Source organism: Chiloscyllium plagiosum, unplaced genomic scaffold, assembly GCF_037043375.1.
Source record: "Chiloscyllium plagiosum isolate Xiang-an unplaced genomic scaffold, Cpla_swu_hap1 HiC_scaffold_9, whole genome shotgun sequence".
NCBI lineage: Eukaryota > Metazoa > Chordata > Chondrichthyes > Orectolobiformes > Hemiscylliidae > Chiloscyllium > Chiloscyllium plagiosum.
In genome coordinates, this window is record NW_028270147.1 from 114,788,126 (window position 1) to 114,812,362 (window position 24,237).

Genomic DNA, 24,237 nt, shown 5'->3' on the forward strand with positions numbered 1-24,237 from the left:
CATCCATGCTAACCCCATTTCCCTGCACTTGGCCCATTCCTTTGGAGCCTTTCCTATCCATGTATTTGTCCAAATGCCTTTTTAAAAGTTGTTAATATACCTGCCTCAATCACTTCCACTCACCGCTAACTCTGTGTAAACAAGTTGTCCCTCAGGTTCCATTTTATTCTTTCCACTCTAACCTAAAACTGATGCTCTCTAGTCTTCAATTCCCCAACCTTGGGAAAAAGACTGAGTCCATTCACCCTATCCATGTCTCTCAAGGTCTTATACACTTCTAAAAAAAAAACCCTCAGTCTCCTACACTCTCAGAAAAAAGTTCTAGCTTGTCCAACTTCTCACAAAAACTCTGTTGAGTCCTGGCAACATGCTTGTAAATTTCCTCTGAACTCGTTCCAGTTTCATAATATCCTTCCTACAACAAAATGACCAAATACTCCAAGTGCGACCTCACCAACGTTCTGTACAGTTGCAACATAACTTCCCAACTTCTATACTCAATGCCCTGACTAATGAAGGCCAGTGTGTCAAAAGCCTTCCTCACTGCCCTGTCAAACTGTGACTCAACTTCCAGAGAACCATGTACCTGAACTCCAAGATCTCTCTGTTTCACTACAGTCCTTAAGGCCTTACCATTCACCATGGTACTCCCACCTCAATTAAACTTCCTAAAGTGCAAGACCTCACAATTATCTCTCTGAACTCATTTCACCATTTCTCTGCCCATTTCTCCAGCTGATCAAGGTCCTGCTGCAATTTCTGATAACCTTCCTCAATGTCCATTGTAATGTCATCTGCAAACTTCCCAATCATGGCTTGCAAATTCTCATCCAAGTTACTGATATAGATAACAAAGAGTAATGGGCCCAGCACTGAGCCCCGAGGCACTCCACTAGACACAGGCCTCTAGTCTGACAATCATCCTTCCACTGTTACCCACTGCTTCCTACCTCAAGCCAATTAGAGAAAAGTATTTGTCTTTAGTCAGGGATTAGTTTGGAGGTAGGAGGCAGAGAGGAGGGATAGTGTGTGCATCCTCCAATGAGGATGATGTGAATAGTGGTATCCCCAGGGATCTGTGCTGGAAGCTCAGCTTTTTATGATATTTCTCAATGACTTGGATGGAGAAACAGAGAGCCATACATCCAAGATTGCTGATCACACTGACTGAGGCAGCTTGGAGGAGGTTACAGATATAGGGAGGGTGGAGGGCAGAGTGGGATTTGCGAACAAGTTTGAGAACTTGAAGATCAAGGAGCCAATGTAGTCACAGGGTGCAGGAGGTTGGGGAAACAGGGAGAAAGTGAGGACTGAAGATGCTGGAGATCAGAGCTGAAAAGGTGTTTCTGGAAAAGCGCAGCAGGTCAGGCAGCTTCCAAGGAGCAGGAGAATCGACGTTTCGGGCATGAGCCCTTCTTCAGGATGGAGGAACAGGACTTGATGCAAGTTTGGATACAGGCATCAGAATTTTGGATGAACTGAAGTTTATGGAGGGCGATTGCTGTGATGTGTGCCAGAACAACATTGGAATGGTCATGTTTGGAGTCCCACAGGCATGACTGAGATTTTCAGTGGCTGGTCTGTATAATATGGAGGATATGGGGCTCAGATCATTCGCAGAGATGTGGCCACGATTGTAAAGAGTCTGATTGTGCAGCAGACTCCCAGGGATTGGGATGGAGTTTGTACCAGGAGATGAAGAGGATGGCTTTTATCTTCCCAGTATGTTTTACTGTGAGTCCGGGATCCTAAGTCCTGACTGCTTTTAGCTGCTGTGATTGTCACTGATTGAACACTTATTATGAGAGATTCTGACCACAGCAGAAAGCCCCAGTGTAAAAAATAACTGCAAAGACTGTCAGATTACAAGGTTGAAACTTCAGCAAAAGAGGAAGTGAAAGAAGGAGCTCAGAGCAGCTGGACGTTTGTTACTGAGACAGGAGAAAACTGTGAACTGTCTGCACTCGCTGGAATCTGACAACACAGGAGGCTGGTTCTGGGATTTAATTTTTGCAGAAACAGCACAGTGATGGAAAAAGTGTCTGTCACTCTCTCACAAACACACACGCCTGCACTCGGAGATCAGAAACAGAATCCAGCAGCAGCTCTGTCTCCAAGCTGTGAAACCTGCACAGAATTGTTCCCTCATTCAGTTTTTAACTGGCAGTATAGACCAAGCAGGGGAGACAACACAGCGGTGTGTACAGTCGGAAGGGAGTTGCCCTGGAAGACCTCACCATTAACTATGGAACCCATGAAGCCTCATGACAGCAGGTCAAACATGGGGAAGGAAACCCCCTGCTGATTACCATATAGCACCACCCTCCCCTCCAACCTCAACTGAGCAGTCAGTCCTCTTCCATGTTGAACAACACTTGGAGGGAACACTGAGGGTGGGAATGATGCAGGATATACCCTGAGTAAGGGACTTCAAAGTCCACCATCAAGAGCTGCTCAGAAGCATCACTACTGAGCAAGCTGGTCAAGTTCCACCTGATTCAGCTGCTCGACTGGACCTGGGGCAGGTGGTGAGGGAACCAACAAGAGGGAAAAACATACTCACTATCACCCTCACCAATATGTCTGCTGCTGGTGCATCTGTCCATGACAGTATCAGTAAGAGTGCCCACCTCACAGTCCGTGTGGAGACAAAATCCCATCTTCACATTGAGAATACCTTACATTTTGTTCGGTAAGAGACACAGGATGTCAGGAAGAACTTTGTTTTTAGCTGCAATTGGTAATGACTTGGAAATTAGTGCCCATGCAGGTGAAGCAGGTGAAGACACTCAGTGATTGCAATGGCAGATTGGATGGGCTCTTGATGGAAATAAACCTGCAAGGCCCTGGGGGTCGAGTAGGGGAGGGGGTGGGACTGACTGGATTGCTCCATGAAATGATAGCATTTACCTGACAGGCTGAATGTTCTCCCCCTGTGCTGGAAATAGGTCTCACTCAATGAGGGGTTCACAATTAGTGAGTTTGGATGCAGTAAATACAGGACAAATTGTTTCTCCAGGCAGGAGGGTCAGTAACCAGTGGGCACACATTTCAGAATGGGTCTGAAGGACAAGAGAGAAGATAGGAACATTTTTATCCAGCGAGTTCATGGTGACTGTCTGCAAGGTGAGTGGAAGTGGATTCAACAGCAACTTTCAAAAGGGCATTTGGAGAAATAGCTGAAAAGGAAACAATTGCAGGGTTATACAGGAAGGGCTGGGTAAATGGGACTAATTGGACTAATTTGACCAACAGTCACAATCGGCCCAGTGACCTCTGTCTGTGCCGTATAAGAGCTTACACACATTTAGTCTCACCTTTACACAAAGACTGGGAGAAACAGACAACCCTGTATACAGAAGAGTGTTTTCTCAAGGAAAACACTCTTGAACCAACTCAGAAAACAGGCCAGACTAGATTTACTGAAATAAGTCGGCAATGCAATGGCAAGGAACAACGAACCAAAAGTAATGGGACTGAACAGTATATTCAATAGCACTACCATCAAGAGGGGAAGCGATGGAGGTGGTCAGAGAGTATGCTCTAGGGGTCTGAAGGCTCTGCTGTCAATGGTGGGATGGAGGAAGCAACAATGGGCAGGAGACCAGAGAGAGAAGATGGAAGGGGGAGGGAGGGAATGTGAGTCTGCAGCAGGACACGGAGTGATGGAGGAGGGAGGCCATGGAGGCAATTGGCTGGTAGTGAGGTCAGGGGTCATTCTGTATCGACACTACGTGTAAGAGAGGGAAGGACCCACTCTATATCAGACAAGTTAGGGTTTATGGAATATGGCTTTAGGAAGCTGGGAAAGGACATTGGAGTCATGTAGTTTGGAGGTGGGACGCGCGGATTTAGGGTTTCTGTGGTCAAGGGGCTGAGGTAGCGCAGAGACAGTGTAGTTGCAGAGGTAGTGTTGTTGAAATTGAAATAAGAGACCTACATGACGGAGAGGATATGGGGTTTGCAACTCAGGTACTGGACAGTCCAGTGGGAAGGAGGTCCATGTTTACTAGTCCTATGGGAAGATGGCCCATGTATATATCAGCAGAGAGTCATAGAGGTTTACAGCGTGGCATCAGGCCCTTCAGTGCAACTCCTCCATACTGACCAAGTTTCCAAAACTGAACTAGTCCCATTTGCCATTTGCCTGTGTTTGGCCCAATCCTCTCTAAATCCTTCCTATCCATGTTCCTGTAAAAATGTCCTTGAAATGTAGTAATTGTACTCGTCTCTAACACTTCCTCTGGCAGCTCATTGCACATACACACCGTCCCCTGTGTGAAAATGTTGCCTCTCTGGTCCCTTCTCATTCTTTCCCCTCTGAACTTAAACCTATTCCTTCTTGTACCGGGCTCTCCTACCTGGGGAAAAATCTATGAACCTCGTGATTCTATAAACTTCTGTAAGGTCAACCCTCAATCTCCTGCATTCCCTGGAAAAACATCTCGGCTATCCATCCTCGCCTTGAAATTCAAACCCTCCAATCTTGATAACATCCCTGTTAATCTTTCTTTTACCCAACCCAGTGTAATAACTTCCTTCCTATAGCAGGTTGAGCAAAAATGTACACAGTGTCCAAATGTGGCCTTCCCAATGCCTTGTACAGCTGTAACATGATATCCCAGCTCCTGTACTCGCTGCTTTAACCAGTGAAAGTGAGCGTGCCAAATACCTTCTTCATCACTCTGTCTACCTGTGGCCCCACTTCCAAGGAACTATGTACCTGTACCCCTCAGTCTCTCTGTTCAACAACACTCCCCATGGCTCTACCATTAATTGTGTAATTCCTGCCCTGGTATGTCTTACCAAAATGCAATTCCTTGCAGTTATCAACATTAAACTCCATCTGGATTTGTTGACCCACTGGCCCAGTTGATCAAGATGACATTGCACTCTTGGATAACCTTCTTCCCTGTCCACGATGCCAACAATTTTAATGTCAACCACAAACTTACTGACCATTCCTGCTATTTTCTCATCCAATTTTTTTATATAAATGATGAACAACAGTGGATACAGGATCGATTCTTGTGGCAGACGGCTGGTCACTGGCCTCCAGTCTGAAGAACAACCCTCTCTCACCAGCCTCTGCCTCCTACCATCAGGCCCATTTTATATCCAATTGGCGAGCTCTCCCCAGATCCTATGTGATATAATCTTATTAAACAATTTCCCGTGAGGAATCTTGTCTAAGGCCTTGTCTAACTCCATGTGGACAGAGTGTACTGCTCTACCTTTATCTATCTTCTTGAATAATTCTTCAAAAACTCAGTCATCTGCTCATCTCCATCAGAAACTCCAGTGAATAGGTGGCCTATGTTTACTGGTCTCTCTTGGAGGTTCCAGCAGGAAAAAGGTCCATGTTTACTGGTCTCCTTTGGAGAGTCCAATAGAATGGAGGCCTATGCTTACTGGTCTCTACTGGATGATCCAATCTGAAGGAGGTCCATGTTTACGGTCTCTCTTGGAGGATCCAGTCAGAAGGAGATCCATGTTTACTGATCTCTCTTGGGATGTTCAGTGGGAAGGAGGCCCATGTCTCTCCATTATGCAGCCCGGTGAACTGAATTCCATGTTTACTGGACTCTGGTGGAGTGTCCAGTGCATCATGGACACCATGGTGGGTGTGGGGTCAGTTCCATTCTGTTGTAACTGTGTGATGCTCTGACCTTTATCCCAGTCAAACAGCCTGAATCAGAGACTGATCATGGAAGTGGAAGGACAGGGGAAGGGATTGGAACATGTTGTGAATGGACAGGATGGGTCAGTGGGTCAGAGCCTGTCCTGTTCCTCCAGCTCACACTGATGGCCTGACGATCTCCTCTCTCTGCTAGGCCTTCATGGAATGAGATTTATTTCCAAACCTTATCTTACCAAAATACAGCACCCACATTTATCTGAATTAAACTCCATCTGCCATTCCTCAGCCCACTGGCCCAGTTGATGAAGATCCTACTGCACTCTGAGACAGCCTTCTTCACTGGCCACGATGCTATTTGAAAATTCACCTGAACACAGTCTCACAACTCTGGTACCTCTCTGTCCATTACATTGCTACTACCCCAGTCTATATTCAGAAATTAAAGACCCCTTCCCCGCATTTATAACGACTCTGTCATATTTGCAGGTTTCTGTAAATTCCTTGCAGATGTATTCCTCCACATCCTTCCCACTGGGTGGTGACTTACTGACTGCACTGAGGATTCTGTGGACCTTGGTGTTTGTTACTGAGATGGGAGAAAACTGTGAACCATGTGCACTCCCTGGAATCTGACAGCACAGGAGGCTGGTTCTGGGATTTCTTTTTGCAGAAACAGCACAGTGATGGAAAAAGTGTCAGTCACTCTCTCCCAAACACACATGCCTGCGCTCGGAGATCAGAAACAGAATCCAGCAGCAGCTCTGTCTCCAAGCTGTAAAACCTGCACAGAATTGTTCCCTCATTCAATTTATAACTGGGAGGATAGACCAAGCAGGGGAGGCAACACAGTGGTGTGTACAGTCAGAAGGGAGTTGCCCTGTGAGTCCTCACCATTAACTATGGAACCCATGAAGCCTCATGACAGCAGGTCAAACATGGGGAAGGAAACCTCCTGCTGATTACCACATAGCACCGCCCTCCACTCCAACCTCAACTAAGCAGTCAGTCCTCTTCCATGTTGAACAACACTTGGAGGGAGCACTGAGGGTGGGAAGGATGCAGGATATACCCTGAGGAAGGGAATTCAGAGTCCACCATCAAGACCTGCTCAGAAGCATCACTACTGAGCAAGCTGGTCACGCTCCACCTGATTCAGCTGCTAGACTGGACCTGGGGCAGGTGGTGAGGGAACCAACAAGAGGGAAAAACATACTCACTATCACCCTCACCAATATGTCTGCTGCTGGTGTATCTGTCCATGACAGTATCAGTAAGGGTGACCACTGCACAGTCCGTGTGGAGAAAAAATCCCATCTTCACATTGAGAATACCTTACATTTTGTTGGGCAAGAGATACAGGATGTCAGGAAGAACTTTGTTTTTCGCTGCAATTGGTAATGACTTGGAAATTAGTGCCCATTCAGGTGAGGCAGATGAAGACACTCAGTGATTACAAATGCAGATTGGATGGACTCTTGATGGAAATAAACCTGCAAGGCCCTGGGGGTCGGGTAGGGGAGGGGGTGGGACTGACTGGATTGCTCCATGAAATGACAGCATTTACCTGACAGGCTGAATGTTCTCCCCCTGTGCTGGAAATAGGTCTCACTCAATGACGGGTTCACAATTAGTGAGTTTGGATGCAGTAAATACAGGACAAATTGTTTCTCCAGGCAGGAGGGTCAGTAACCAGAGGGCACACATTTCAGAAAGGGTCTGAAGGACAAGGGAGAAGACAGGAACATTTTTATTCGGCGAGTTCATGGTGACTGTCTGCAAGGTGAGTGGAAGTGGATTCAACAGCAACTTTCAAAAGGGCATTTGGAGAAATAGCTGAAAAGGAAACAATTGCAGGGTTATACAGGAAGGGCTGGGTAAATGGGACTCATTGGACTCATTTGACTAACAGTCACAATCGGCCCAGTGACCTCTGTCTGTGCTGTATAAGAGCTTACACACACTTAGTCTCACCTTTACACAAAGATCGGGAGAAACAGACAACCCAGTTTACAGATGAGTGTTTTCTCAAACAAAACAGGTTTGAACCAACTCAGGGAATAGGCCAGACTAGATTTACTGGAATAAATCAGCAAATCCATGGCAAGTGAACCGTGAAACAAAAGTGATTGAACTGAACAATATATTCAACAGCACAACCATTGAGAGGGGGAGGGATGAAGGGCGCGAGGTCAGAGAGCATGCTCTATGGGTCTGAAGGCTCTGCTGTCAATGGTGGGATGGAGGAAGCAACAATGGGCAGGAGACCAGAGACAGAAGATGGAAGGGGGAGGGAGGGAATGTGAGTCTGCAGCAGGACACAGCGTGATGGAGGAGGGAGGACATGGAGGCAATCGGCTGGCAGTGAGGTCAGGGGTCATTCTGGAATGACATATCGGTAAGACAGTGAAGGGCCCACTCCATATCAGACAAGTTGGAGTTTATGGAATGTGGCTTTAGGAAGCTGGGAGAGGACATTGGAATCATAGAGTTAGGAGGCGGGACAAGCAGGAATTAGGGTTTCTGTGGTCAAAGAGCTGAGGTAGTGGAGAAACAGACAGTGTTGCTGAGATTGAAATAAGAGACCTACGTGACGGAGAGGATGTGGGGTTTGCAGCTCAGGTACTGGACAGTCCCATTTGAGGGAGGCTGTTGTTCACTGGTCTCTTCTGGAACATCTCGGCCTATCCATCCTCGCCTTATAATTCAAACCCTCCAATTTTGGTAACACCTCTGTTAATCTTTCTTTAACCCAAACCAGTGTAATAACTTCCTTCCTATAGCAGGTTGAGCAGAAATGTACAAAGTGTCCAAAAGTGTCCTTCCCAATGCCTTGTACAGCTGTAACATGATATCCCAGCTCCTGTACTCCCTGCTTTTACCAGTGAAGGTGAGCGTGCCAAATACCCTCTTCACCACCCTGTCTACCTGTGACCCCACTTTCAAGGAACTATGCACCTGTACCCCTCAGTCTCTCTGTTCAACAACACTCCCCATGGCTCTACCATTAATTGTGTAATTCCTGTCCTGGTTTGTCTTACCTAAATGCAACTCCTTGCATTTATCAAAATTAAACTCCATCTGGATTTGTTGACCCACTGGCCCAGTTGATGAAGATGACATTGCACTCTTGGATAACCTTCTTCCCTGTCCACGATGCCAACAATTTTAATGTCAGCCACAAACTTCCCGACCATTCCTGCTATTTTCTCATCCACATTGTTCGTTTAAATGATGAACAACAGTGGATCTAGGATCTATTCATTTTGCAGACGGCTGGTCACTGGCCTCCAGTCTGAAGAACAACCCTCTCTCACCAGCCTCTGCCTCCTACCATCAGGCCAATTTTATATCCAATTGGCTAGCTCTCCCTTGGATTCTATGTGATATAATCTTACTAAGCAGTCTACCATGGGGAACCTTGTCTAAGGCCTTGCTAAAGTCCATGTGGACAGAGTGTACTGCTCTACCTTGATCTCTCTTCTTGATTACTTCTTCAAAAACTCAGTCACCTGCTCATCTCCATTGGAAGGTCCAGTGAATAGGAGGCCCATGTTTATTGGTCTCTGTTGGAGTGTCCAGTGTATCATGGACATCATGGTTGCTGTGTGGTTCAGTACCTTTCTGTTATAACTCATCCCAGTGAAACACTCTGATTCAGAGACTGATCATGGAAGGGGAAGGAGAGGGGAAGGGATTGGAAATGTTGTGAATGGACAGGATGGGTCAGTGGCTCAGAGTTTGTCCTGTCCGTCTAGCTCACACTGATGGCCTGAGGATCTCCTCTCTCTGCTGGGCTTTCATGGAATGAGCTTTGTGTCCAAACCAGTCCCCAGTGAGAACAGGCCAACAGCACAGAACTGCCCTTCATTTGACAAGAATTTGTCCATCTTTCTGAGAGAGGCCAAACCCTGGTCAATGCAAGAAATGGTGCCTTACTCCAGGAAAAGACATGCTTCTGGGGTCAAGGGTTAACATCCATTAGTGGGGCAGAGCAGAGGGAGATTTGTCCTGCATTCAACTGTCACCACCCAGGACACTGTGAAAGAGAGAGAAGCGAGACAGAGAGAGTTGGAGCGAGAGTGTCTGTGTGTGATCAAGGGATAGAGGGAGGAGCATCTGAGATATGTGAGGGGACTAAGAGAGAGGTAGAGGGAGGTAGAAATGGTAAGGTTGAGGGCTAGAGGAAGAGAAACAAGATGTGACTGAGAGGGATGGAGTGAGGGAAAGAGTGAGGGAAAGAACAAGAGGAGTGAGACCAAGAATGAAGGGAATCGGGAGAGAGAGAGTAGGGTTGAGTGTATGTGAGAGAGAGAGAGAGAGAGAGACAGACATGAGTATGGTTAGAGACAAAATGACAGAGAGGGAGGGAGAAAGACTTTAGTTTGGGATACGGAGAGATAGGGAGAGAGACAGAGGGAGGAATAGAAAGGGGCAGATAATATTTGGAGGTTTTCAATTGAAGTGGGTGACGGAGACAGAGACAGATGGAGAAATAGAGATTATCCAACTGAGTGAGGAAGCGTGAGTGAGTTGGACAGAGTGGTTATGAGACAGAGTGAGAGAGAGAAAGAAAGAGAGAGAGAGAATATGAAAGAGATTAACAGTGGGAGAAAGAGGTAGTAGTAGAGAGAAAGATGTGGCAGATGTGAGTCAGAAAGGGAGATAGAGAGAGGGAGGTAGACAGGTCCTGGTCACCACATTCTGGAAAGGACATGATTGTACTTGAGAGGGGGCAGAGATTTACCAGGATGCTGCCTGGACTGGAGGGCCAGCTGTGGGGAAAGCTTGGAAAGGATTGTTTTCCCTGGAGCAATGAAGGTTGAGAGGGGACATGACAGAGGGGGATAAGATTATTTGGGGCAGTGATAGGGTGGGTAGGAAGGCACTTTATACGTCAGTAAGGGACTCAGTAACCAGGGACAGAGATTGAAGGTAACACAGACATGGACACATAGAAACTCGGAGCAGGAGTAGGCCATTTGGCCCTTTGAGCGTGCTCTGTCATTCAGTATGATCATGGCTGACCCTCCATCTCAAAGCCATATTCCTGCTCTCTCCCAACTCCCTTCATGCTGTTAAAATGCAAAACAATTATCTCTCTCTTTTTCTTGAATATATTCAGTTCCATGTACTTCACAGCCATCTGTGGTAGAGAATTCAATAGATTGACCACCTTTTGAGTGAAGAAATGTTTCCTCATCTCAGTCCTAAATGATCTACCCTGTATCCCCCTGGTTCCTGACTCCCCAACCAGGGGAAACCTCCTCCCTGCCCAGCCCTGTTAGAATTTTATATGTTTCAATCAGATCCCCTCTCATCCAACTCGAGTGAGACCAGGCCCTGTCAAGTTGGAGAGTGAGAGGTGAGTTGAGGAGAAATGTTTTCACCCAGAGGGTGGTGGGAGTCTGGAACTCACTGCCTGAAAGGCTGGCTGAGTCACAAACTCTCGTGACATTGGAGCAGTGTTTAGATATTCCCTTGTGTTGCTGTAGGCTCCAGGGTAATGGGCCAAGAGCTGGAGGATGGGATTAGTGTCATCAGATCGCTGTGTACCAGTACAGACACGATGGGCAAAATGGCCTCATTTAGTGCTATTCCACATCAATGACTCTCTGAGACAGAGAGAGAGAGTGAGAATGCGGGAGGCTGATGTGGCTCTCTCTGCCTGATGCCATTTACATACTGAGGAACACCCAGTCAGACTCTCACAAGCTGCAGCTTTATAAAGCAGAGCCCAGTGAAGGGAGAGTTTATCAGGAACCAGGCACAGGGACAGGAGCACACACCATGATTTCACACATCCAGCTGATCTGGCCCCTGGCATTCTGTGTCGCAGGTACAAATCTCTCTCCTTCCACCTTGAATCTTTAGCTGCTCTCCATTTCACTCCAATTTCACTGACTTGTGATTGAAGGGAAAATGCTGAAACCAGAGAGTGCTCAGTGTCTCCAACAATCTCTCATTTGACAGGCTCTTTCTGTGACAGTTCTGATTTCATTGTGTTTCTCTCTGACCCCTCAGGTATCAGTGGGGACATCATCATGAGCCAGTCTCCCCTGGTGCTGTCAGTGGGACTGGGCCAGACCGCAACCATCACCTGTACGGCCAGTCATAGCATTAGCAGCTACCTTGCTTGGTACCAGCAGCGAGAAGGTCAGAAACCCTCTCTCCTGATCTATGATGCAGCAACTCGATTCACAGGAATCTCCGATCGATTCACCGGCAGTGGATCAGGGACCAGTTTCACCCTGACAATCAGCAACATTCAGAATGAGGATGTAACCTCAATCCTCCATTATTAACCCTGTCAAAACTGAAACACAATTTCTAAAACACAAATGCTGAATTGTTGAAGGTGTTAGTGGGGAGCTGCAGTGAATGAAATAGTTGAGTGAGGAGCACTGTGTCTAACAGGGTGTCCAGCTGTATTTCTTTAGTTCCATTGCTCCCTTTAAGCAGCAAGATATAAGTCAGTCAGTTTTACTCACTGTGTGGAGGAGCTCTGTCCATTTGCAGCCTATGGTCCCATTCCTGCAGCATGGAGTGAAATCAGTGAGTAGCCTCCTGCCAGTCTCAGTGTGACAGACACGGGCAGAGTTTGATGTGAGCTCTGGCTCCCTGTCCCAGTCTCTGATCTCACTGACCTCAGCAGCAGCAGCAGCAGCAGCAGCAGCAGCAGCACAGTGAGACACCGAGCTCCCACCTCCCCCAGCTTTAACTCTGCTCAATCACACAATCACAGAATTGTTACAGCGCATAAGGAGGCCATTCTGCCTGGCCAGTCTGTACTGGCTCTCTGAATGAGCAATTCACGGAGTATCATTCTCCTGCCTTCTCCCTGTCACCCTGCACATTGTTCCTTTTCAAATAACAGTCTCATTCCCTTCGGAATGTTTCAATTGAAGCTGCCTCCACCACACTCTCAGGCAGTGCATTCCACACCTTAACCATTCACTGGCTGAAAATGTTTTTCCTCATCTCACTTTGTTGCTTTTCCCAATTACTTTCAATCTGTGGTCTCTCGGTCTCAATCCTTTCTCAATTGGGAACATTTTCTTCCTATTTATTCTGTCCAGGCCCCTCCTGGTTTTAATTCCTCGAACAAATCTCCTTTAAGCCTTCTTCACAGAAGACAGTCTCAAATTCTCCAGTAGATATTCATAGCTGATGTTCCTCATCCTTGGAATGATCTTTAAGAATATAATTTGTCATCTCTACAAAACATTCACATGCTTCCTGAATTAGTCACATTAGTTATGTCCCTCATTATAAATTTCTCAGCCTCCGATGCTGCAGGGAAAATTGCACCAGTTTATTCATCCTCTCCCTATCGTTCAAACCCTCCAATTCCGAGCAAAATCTTTGTAAATCTTTTCCTGCACCTTTTTAAAGTTTAACAATATCCTTCCTATCACAGAATGATCAGAGTTTTTCACATTATTCCCAAAGTGGCCTCACCAATCTCCTGTACAGCTGCAATATGATGTCCCAACTCCTATACTCAATACAGTGACCACTAAAGGCAAACGTTCCCATCACCTTCTTCATCACCCTGTCTCCCTGGGATCCAGTTTTAAGGAATAATGTACAGTACACTCACCTTCACCTGCGTCTTCACCTTCATCTTCACCCTCTCGGTCTCTTTTTTCAGCAACACTCCACAGGGCCCTACCATTAACTGTATAACTCCTGCCCTGGTTTGCCTTTCCAAAATGCAACATCTCACATTTATCTAAACTGAACTCCATTTCACACTCCTCTGCCCATTACCCCATCTGATCAAGGTCCCGCTGGACCCTGAGATCATCTTCTTCACTATTCACTGTCCCACCGATTTTGGTGTCATTTACAAACTTATGTTAACTCCTATATTCACAGTGAAATCATTTATTTAGATTAGATTAGATTAGATTTCTTTACAGTGTGAAAACAGGCCCTTCGGCCCAACAAGGCCGAAGCGCAACCCACCCATAACCCGACATTTACCCCTTACCTAACACTACGGACAATTTAGCGTGGCCAATTCACCTAACCTGCACATCTTTGGACTGTGGGAGGAAACCGGAGCACCCGGAGGAAACCCACGCAGACACGGGGAGAATGTGCAAACTCCACACAGTCAGTCGCCTGAGGCGGGAATTGAACCCGGGTCTCTGGCGTTGTGAGGCAGCAATTTAAATGACCAAAAGCAGTGGACCCAGCAACAATCCTGGCGGCAAACAGCTATTCACAGATCTCCAATCTGAAAATCAAGCCTTTACCACCAGTCCCTCTCTCCTATCTTCAAGCTAATTTTTTTACCCAAACGGCTAGCTCCCCCTGGATCCCATGTGGTCTAACCTTACTAACCAGTCTATCATGTGGAACCTTGTCACTTCACTGAAGTTCATACAGACAGTGTCTACTGTTCTGCCTTCATCAATCTCCTTTGTCACCTCCTCAATCAAATCAGGGAGACACAATTTCCCATGCACAAAATCACATTGATTATCTAAATGGATGTAAATCCTGTCCTTCAGAATCCACTCCAATATCTTACCCAGCACTGACATCATGCTCACTGGTCTATAGTTCCCTAGCTTTTCCTTACTGCCTTTCTGAAATAATGATACAACTTTAGCCAACCTCTCTGGTTCTCCAACACCTTACCTGTAGCTGTTGATGATAAACATATCTCAGCAAGGGGTCCAGCAATCTCTTCCCTAGTTTCCCACAATGTTCTGGGATACACCTGATCAGGTCCTAGGGATTTATCTACCTTTATATGTTTTAAGACCTTTAGCATCTCCTCATTTGTATTGTGGACTTTTTCAAAACATCACTATTTTTTCAAATTCCCTCGCTTTCACGTCCTTCTCCACAATAAATACTGACCTGAAATATTTGTTTAGTATCTTACCCATCTCCTGTGTCTTACCAAAATACAGCACTCACATTTATCTGAATTAAACTCCATCTGCCATTCCTCAGCTTACTGGCCCAGGTCAATAGCCCATTGTACTCTTAGACAGCCTTCTTCACTGGCCACGATGCAACCTGAAAATTCACCTGAACACAGTCTCGCAATTCTGGCCTCTCTCTTCCCATTACATTGCTACTACCCCAATCTATATTCTGAAATCAAAGACCCCGTCACCCCATTTATAACGATTCTATCATATTTGCAAGTCTCTATAAATTCTTTGAATTTGTATTCCTCCACATCCTTCCCACTGGGTGGTGAGGATTCTGTGAACCTTGGTGTTCCTCTCTGATATTCCCTCCTGGGTCCCACAGCCCTGCCAAGTTAGTTTAAACCCGCTCCAACAGCACTAGTAAATCACCCCAAAGGAACTCAGTCCCAGCTCTGTTCAGGAGCAACACTGTCTGGTCTGTCCAGGTCCCATCTCCCCCAGACCCACTCCCAATGTCCCAAGAATCTGAAGCCCTCCCTCCTGGACCCTCTCTCCAGCCCCACAGTCACCTGTGTTACCCTCCTGTTCCTCTTCTCACTTGCTTGGGGTACTGGGAGTAATCTAAAGATTCCTATCTTTTAGCTCCTGCTCCTAATTCCCTCCCGAGCTCCTTAAATTCTGACTGGAGGACCACATACCTTTTCTCCCTCTGTCACTGGGTCCAATGTGGACCACGACCGCTGCCTGTTCCCCTTCTCCCCTCAGGGTGCTCTGCAGCTGCTCAGTGACATCCTTGACCCTGGCACCAGGGAGACAACACACCATCCTGGATTCCCATCTGTAGCTGCAGAAACACCTATCGATTGCCCTCACTCTCAAATCTCCTCTCACTATCGCTCTTCCAGTCTTCCTTGTGCCCCCCTGTACAGCTGAGCCACCCGTGATGCCAGGGACTTGGCTCTGGCTGCACTCCCCAGATGAACCATCATTCTCATCAGGATTATGAACTGAATCCTGGTTGGACAGTGGGATGCACTTTGGGGATTCCTGTACTAGCTGCCTGATGCTTTTGGACTGTCTGCTGCTCCCCCATTCCCTCTCTCCCTGCATACTCTGAAACTGCAGAGTGACCACATCGAGAAACGTGCTCTCCATGGAGCTCTCAGCCTCACGGACCCTCCGCACTGACACCAGCTGCTGCTCAAGCTCCGAAACCCGGAGCTCCAACTGCTGTCACTGACCACACTTCCTGTACTCAAGGTATTCGAGGAACTGCGAAGTATCCTGAAATTCCCATATAGGTGCACATTCTCTCCACTCTTTGGTTATCTTTTGACAATGATCTGATGATAGCTGAAAAATGTGTTGCTGGAAAAGCGCAGCAGGCCAGGCAGCATCCAAGGAGCAGGAGAAGCAATGTTTCGGGCATGAGCCCTTCTTCACAGCTCATGCCCAAAACATTGATTCTCCTGCTCCTTGGATGCTTCCTGACCTGCTGTGCTTTTCCAGCAACACATTTTTCAGCTCTGATCTCCAGCATCTGCAGTCCTCACTTTCTCCTAATGATCTGATGATAAACAGCTACAGCAGGGCTCACAGTCCAGTGGGTTCAGTGTTCCAGGGGTTTGGGGAAACTCTCCAGAAGACTTTTAAAAATAGGATCAGAAATCAGCCATTCAGCCAATTGAATCTGCTCTGCCATTTGAGCTTGGCAGATATGCTTCTCACCCCCATTCTCCTGCCTACTCCACAGGAACGTTCAATCCCCTTAACAATCACAAACCTATCTATCTCTGTCTTAAATACACTCAGTGAGTTGGCCTCCACTTCCCTCTGTAGCAATGAGTTCCACAGATTCACCACCCTCTAGCTGAAGAAATTCCTCCTCATCTCAGCTCGAAAGGGGCCGTCCTTCATTCTGATGCTGTGCCTTGATTACCTCGTCTTTCCTGTTTTTGGAAACATCTTCTCCGCATCCACTCTATCCAGGCCTATCAGTATTCTGTAAATTTCAATAAACTCCTTCCTCATCCTTCTAAACTCCATCGAGTACAGACACAGAGTCCTCAACCATGCCTCATATGACAAGCCCTTCATCCCCAGGACACCTCCAAAGCCAGCACAGCATTTCTTAGAATATGGGTCCCAAAACTGCTCACAATATTCCAAATACAGTCTGACCAGAGCCTTACACAGCCTCAGCAGTACATCTCTGTTCTTGTATCCGGGCCCTATTGAAATAAATGCTAACATTTCATTTACCTTCCCAAGCACAAACTGGACCTGCCTGTTAACCTTCAGAGAATCCTGAATGAAGTTTGTGCTTTAGATTTCCAAAGGTTTTCCTCATTTAGAAAACAGTCTTTCCATCTCTTCTTCCTCCCAAAGTGCATACCCTCACACTGTCACACATTGTATTCTATCTGCAACTTCTTTGCCCACTCTCTGAGCCTATCCAGGACCTTTTACAGCCTTCCCACTTCCTCAAAACTACCTGTTCCTCAACCTATCTCATGTCATCTGCAAACTTTGCAACAATGTCTTCACTTTCTTCATGTATGACGTGAATAGTTATGGTCCCAACATTGACACATGCAGAACTCCACTGGTCACCAGCTGCCATTTTTTCTCACTCTTTGCTTTATGCCAACCTGCCAGTTCTCAGTCCATGCCAGTACCTTACCTAATACAATGATCTCTTACCTGCTATCAAAGGCCTTCTGGAAATCCAAATAGATTACTTCCTTAGACTGTTCTTTGTCTGACTGGCTCATTGCCTCCTCAAAGAATTCTAACAGATTTGCCAGGCATGACGTCCCCTTGATGAAGCCATGTTGATTCAGCCCTATTTTCCCATTGTACTTCCAAGTCCTCTGCAATTTCACCCTTAAATTGAAGTCAAAAACCATACCAACAACTGAGTCCATGCTAATTGGCCTATAATTTCCAATCTTCTCCCTCCCTCCCTTCTTAAACAGGGGTGTTATGTGAGCCATTTTCCAGTCCCTTGCCACATCAAATTCCTCCCCAAACAACCTTCACACCCCGACTTCATTGATTCCTGAAAGTGAGGAATCACAAGTGAGGAAAAAAGCCTTCACAATGTCCTCAGCAATCTCCTTCAGAACACAGATGTGTAGTTCATCCAGTCTGGGTGATTTATCGACATTCAGACCTTTCAGCTTCCCCAGTACCTCCTCCTTAGTGATGGCCACTACACTCCCCTCTGCCTCCTGACAGTCTTGAAGTACTGGGACGCTGCTGGTGTTTTTCATGGTGCAGACTGATGCAAAGTATCTATTTAATTGCTCTACTATTCCTTTATTTCCTATTATTCTTCCTTCAGCCTCATTTCCCAGTGATCCAATGTCTATTTTTGACTCCCTCTTCCTTTTTGTATATCTGATAAAACTCTTGCAATCTTCTTTTATATTACTGGCTAGCTTACCCCCACATTTCACCTTCTTCAGCATCAATGCATTTTCAGTTATCCTCTACAGATTTTTAAAGGTTTCCTAATCCTCTGGCTTCCTACTATTCTCCACCACATTGGATGCGTTCCCTTTTGCTTTCATGTTGTCCTTGACCTCCCTCATCAGCCATGGTTGCCTTGTCCTCCCCTGAGTATGTTTCTTCTTTTTTGGGATGAATTCCTACTCTGCTTCCTGAATTATCCCCAGAAACTCTGCTGCTTTCTGCTCCACCATCTTACCTGCTCGGATCCCCTTCCAATCAACTCTGGCCAGCTCCTTCCTCATGTCTTTGTAGTTCCCTTTATTCAACTGAAATACTGTTCCATCTGACTGCAGCTTCTCCCTCTCAAACTACAGGGGGAATTCTATCATATTATGGTCACATATCCATAGAGATACTTTCATTTTCAGCTCACTAACCAAGTTTACCGCTTTCCATATCACTCAATCCAGAACTTGAGTGATGTGGAATTGAGTGATGTTCCATAATGGCTCAACCACAAGCTGCTCCAAAAACCATCTCATAGACATTCCATGAGACGTGCCACCCAGTCCACCTATCCATTGAAGTCTGCCCTGACATTTTGTTTATGGCTTTTCTGTCTCCTGATTGATTTTCTTCCCCACACCCTTATTACTGCTTGGAGACCTGAACATAACTTGCATCAGATTCTTTATTTCTTGCGGTTCCTCAACTCTACCCACAAACATTCTCCACTTTCTGACTCTATATCACTTCTTGCTATTGATTTAATTTCATTTCATACTAACAAGGCCCCTCTGCCCATCTGCCTGTCCTTTTGATGGGACATTTATCCTTAGATATTTAGCTCCCAGCCTGGATCCCCTTACAGCCAGGTCTCTGTGATATCCACAACATCGTACCTGCCAGTTTCAATCTGCACGACAAGCTCAATGTGTATACTGTGTGCTTTTAAGTACAACACCCTCAGTCCTGCATTGACTGCCGTCCTTCCCATCATTGTTGTCCTCTTTCTGCTGTGCTTTACGTTTGATTCCTGATCCTTTCTGTACGCTCTGTCCTATTATGTATTTTTGAAACTTGAATAACCTCTCCTGAGCCCTCCTCCACATTTAACTAGTTTAAATTCCTTGGAAACTCAATTTACCTAAATTTGTGGCATCACTTTGTCTACCTTACTCAGAATGCTTCATGCATTTAGATACAAACTCTTGAAGTTTGTTCCACTATTGATTTTCCCTGCACTTTTATACTTCCTTTGATTTTCAAAAATTCCGTCCCTTTCTTTTATTTTCTGGTCACAATCAATCCCATCACTAACCGGCAATCCTACCTTCTCCTTCACCTTCCATTTTCTCATTTTCCATCCAAATGAACCAAATTACTTTCGCTTTGGGTTGAGTTCAGGACAATATTTATCCTTGAGCCAACATCATTATTGCTCTTTGATCTCATTGCTTCTCGTGGGATCTTACTGTGTAGAAACTGGCTGCCACATTCCTGACATTGCAACAGGGACTGTTTGTCAAACAAAACTGTCTGTAAATGTCTTTGGGAGAGCCTGAAATGTTAAGGGCTGAATCGAAATACAATTAGAGTCAGAGAGATGTACAGTACAGAAACAGATCCTTCGGTCCAACTCATCCATGATGACCAGACATTCTAAATTAATCTTGTTCCATTTGCCAGAATTTGGCCCATATCCCTCTAAACTCTTCCTATTAATATACCCATGCCTTTTAAATGTTGTAATTGTACCAGTCTTCACCACTTCTTCTGTCAACTCATTCTATACATTTAACACCCTCTGAATGAAAACGTTGCCCCTTAGGTCCCTTTTAAATCTTTCCCCTGTCACCTTCAACCTCTGCCCTCCAGTTCTGAACTCCCCCACTCTGGAGAAAAGATCTTCTCTATTCACCCTATCTATGCCCCTCATGATTTTATAAACCTCTATACGGTCACCCATCAACCTGCAATGATCCAGGGAAAACAGCCTCAGCCTATTCAGCCTCTCCCTTTCGCGCAAACCCTCCAACCTTGGCAACATCTTTGTAAATCTTATCTGGATCATTTTAAGGTTCACAACATTTTTCCTACAGCAGGGAGAACAGAATTGTACACAGTATTTCAAAAGTGCCCTAACCAAAGTCCTGTACAGCCGCAACAACTCCCAACTCCAATACTCAATGCACTGACTGATAAAGGAAAGCAAACCAAATGACTTCGTCACTCCCCGACCTACCTGCAACGTTATCTACAAGGAACTATTCTTTTTTTGGATAAGCTGGGAGTCTTTCAGTTGTGAAAGATGCCATTCCATGCCACTGTTGGATGAAGAGCAGGCAGTTCCCCCTGGTGTCCATGGTCAATATTTATCCCCCAGTCAAAAATCACTGAGAATATATTTCTCTGCTAGTTATCACATGGTGTTTGGGATCTTGCTGTGCACAGTCTGCAGGAAAGATCCATTGGGTCATTCTGAGTTGGGAACAGGAACTACACAAATCCAAGTTTTTCTTTAAGGCTGGAGTCTCCTGATTCAGACCCTCAACCATTGTCTGCACACTCTCACCTTCCAGGGGTCATGGGGTCATTAGGAGCAGTGATCCTGCCTGACTCTGGAATAGGAAGACTCAGTGCAGCCTCACCCATGACCTTCAGCCCAGCAGTGTGCAGCAAGTTTTGAAATATAATCTAGAACCTTCTACACAGGCACCCAACATGACTCTTTCCTGAAGTGTGTGGATCCGAGTCTGTTCCAACGTTATCGGATAAAGTTCTCCTGATCTGTGGGTGATCGGAGATTTGTTAAAGAGATATCGAGCTCCATCCCACTTTCCAGCTCTTGCTCCATAGCTCTGGAGGTGTCACTGTTTTAAGTGAATATCCAAGTGTTTTTTCAATATGATGAGGGTTTCTGCCTCTCCCACCCTTTCAGACAGTGAGTCCCACATCCCACCAGCCTCTGGGTGAAAACAAATACCCTCAACTCCCCTATAATCCTGCCCCCAACTGATTTCAATCTCTCCCCATGGTTATTGCCCTCTGTGCTGGTGGAAATCAGTCATTCCTATCCAATCTATCCAGGCCTCTCATCATTTTATACACCACCTTCAAATCTCCCTTCTGCCTCCACTGTTCCAACGAAAACACTCCCAGCCAATCCAATCATTCCTCAAAGCTCAAAGTCCCCATTCCAGACAAACTCTTCCTCTGTCCTGGTCTCTCGAGGGATCACATCCTTCCTGTAATGTGGTGACCAGAACCGTACACTGTTCCCTCACTGTGCTCTAACTGGGGTTTTATATGGTTCCAGAATAAACAAACTTCTTCCTTTCGCTGTCAACCAAAATGGTATTATTGCTGAGCTGTTAATCCAGAGATCCAGGTAATGTTCTGGGGACCAGGGTTAGAATCCAGCAGTTGGTGGCATTCAAATTCAATCAAAAAAAATTGAGGACATTAAGAGACTAATGATGACCATGAAACCATCGTTGATTGTCAGGAAAAAGCCATCTGATTCCCTAATGTCCTTTAGGGAAGGAAGCGGCCATCTGTATCATGTGACCCCAGACCCACAGTAATGTGGTTGACTCTAAACTGCCCTCTGGGTGATTAGGGATGGGCAATAAATGCTGCCGATCCAGAAATGCCCTCATTCCATCAAGGGAAAAAGAAAAACAGTTTATCCCATGTATCTTCTTAACCACCTTACTGACCTGCATTAATCACCATGCCCACATCTTCCACCTCCACACTCATCTGACTTCCCGCTTCAAAATGATGAGAGACATTCCATCATTATCTGAGAAACAGAAACATCAAACACAGGAACAGCAGTAGGCCATTAGGCCCTTCAAGCCTGCTCCACCATTTAATATGATCATGGCTGATCATCCAACACAGTCCCCTGTTCCTGCTTTCTCCCCACATTCTTCGATCCCTTTAATCCTAAGAACTATATCTAATTCCTTCTTAAATACACACTGCATCTAATTCCCTTTTGCTGGAAAAATGGATGACAATTATTGGGTTGTTGTTTTTTGACCAGTATGGACACAATGGGCTGATGGGCCTCTCTCTGACTCTATGACTCTATTACTATATATTATGAATAACTGAGTACCAAGGACTGACCCCTGTGGTGCCCTAAGTTGTAATTCCCTGTCATTCAGAAAAAGACTCCTTCTTTCTGTCCTGTCTACAAACCAGTTCCCAATCCATGTCAGTATGACCTCCAATCCTCTTGTTCATTTTGTCTAGATCTGGGAGTCCCACCCTTACTCTTTGTGGGAACAGATTCTGAACAATCTCTGTCTCGTCCTTCGAGGGCTCTCACTGCCCTGACACTGATTTCTGATCATGTCGCTGGTTCCGATCCACTTTTACCAAAGCACCACACAGTTTCATAAAATGAAAACTTTTACACTTGCTCCATGGTTCTCCATTTCCATCCATACTCTCAATCTCACTGAGTTCTGATCATTGTCACTAAAATGATCCCCCATTGATAGCCCTTCCAGCTGCCCACAATCATTCCATAAACAATGGTCCAAAACTGTCCCTTCTCTCTCTGCTGCTTCACCATCACCTTGTCAGGAGCAACTAGGGACAGTAATGAATGCTGGTCCTGCCAATGACACTCAGATCCCAAGAAGCAATTTGAACAATACCTGTTCCTTTGTTGGGTTTATTCTGCATTGACTACAAATGTTCCAAAAGATTGTATTGCCAGTGAATATTGTGAGGGTTGAATTCCCTTCAAATGGCAGGGATTAAAATTGTTTCTCTTGTCTTTCAGGCCGTGAGAACTCTCAGCCCAAGCAGACCCTGCTGCCCCCCTTCCCGGAGCAGGTCAATGCCAAAGGCACTGCCACCCTGGTGTGCCTTGCCAATCACTTCTATCCTGATGAGCTGGAGGTGTAGTGGAAGAAGGACGGTGCAGTCATTTCGGACGGGGTTCAGACCAGCAACTACCTGCGAGCTTCGGACAGCACTTACAGTGTCAGCAGCCTGCTGACCCTCTCTGGGTCTGACTGGGAGTCCAACGCTCACTTCTCCTGTGCCCTCACCCACGTGACCCTCTCCTCTCCCCTCAGCAAGAGCATCAGGAGATCAGAATGTGTGTAGAATGTTTGAGACAGTCCACAGAGGAGACACAACTTAAAACAGAACAGGGCTGAGCTGGCAGGACAAAGATCATTGTCAGCACTGAATTTCAACTCTCTTCCTTCTCAGGACTGCTCAGAGAACCTTCTGAGGTTTGGATGTTAAAGCAGGTCATTGCAACAGTGTCGAGGGAGCTTTACACTGTGTCAAACCTCATGCTGTACCTTGTCCTGGGAGTGTTTGATAGGGACAGGGTTGACTTGTGATGCCAAGTAAAATCTCTTGAAGTTGCTGAAGACTGTCAGATGTACAAAACAATGTGAACCTCAGAAGTCTCTGCTTCAGTAAACCAGATCTCCTTCCTGCTTAGCTGTCAGTTCCAATTTAAGATTTTGTCACTGTTTAAAGTAACAGGATTCTCATGTTATTGAGCAAACCTCCACCAGTGTTTTCCTCAAGCTCCATTGTGGCTGTGAATTTGAGCAGCTTCCTCTGTCTGGGCTGTTAATTGCAGGTTTTTTTCTTTCAATGTGAATGTGGAAAAGGGAATAAAGATGAAGATTCAGTCTCTGTCTTTGTGTGCTTTGGAAATAGATGACCTTCGCCGCCCCCAGTTGATTGGCTGCATTTCAGCAGGTCTTTGTAGAGATTGGCTGGTTGGCCTGTCAATCAATTACTATCATCAATCATTAATCATTTTCAAATGATCCCTTTGATCATGGATTTGTGTAGGTTACAAGATTCCAAAAAGAACAGAAACTGAAAGCTGTTAGGACTCAATAAGTACAATCTGACGCATTCCCTCTTCACTCTGTTGGTCCAGGCCCACTGATGGGATCGCACTGTGCAATCTCTGCTGCATGTTGGGTAGCCCCTGAAACATTCTTCGGCCATTCACAGACATTGTCGGCCGTGTGCCTCTCTGAGGTAAAAACAAGGACTGCCAAAAGCTGGAAACCAGATTCTAGATGAGAGTGGTGCTGGAAAAGCACAGCAGTTCAGGCAGCATCCGAGGAGCAGGAAAATCGACGTTTCGTGCAAAAGCCTTTCATCAGGAATAGGGCTCTATTCCTGATGAAGGGCTTTTGCCCGAAATGTCGATTTTCCTGCTCCTCGGATGCTGCCTGAACTACT

The 24,237-nt window shown here is 45.9% G+C and overlaps 1 long non-coding RNA gene across 2 annotated transcripts in view; it reads left to right on the forward strand.

Annotated features, from left to right (window-relative positions):
* Positions 1-23,671, forward strand: part of LOC122554661 (uncharacterized) — a 51,606-nt gene extending 27,935 nt beyond the window's left edge. The window contains exons 1-2 of one of the 2 annotated variants that reach the window (XR_015758248.1): positions 11,687-11,794; positions 22,796-23,671. This is a non-coding gene — a long non-coding RNA (uncharacterized LOC122554661). Of the gene's footprint in view, positions 1-11,686; positions 11,795-22,795 lie in introns of those variants that run through there. The other variant, XR_015758247.1, reaches the window with a different exon arrangement.
* The last annotated feature ends 566 nt before the right edge of the window (positions 23,672-24,237 follow it).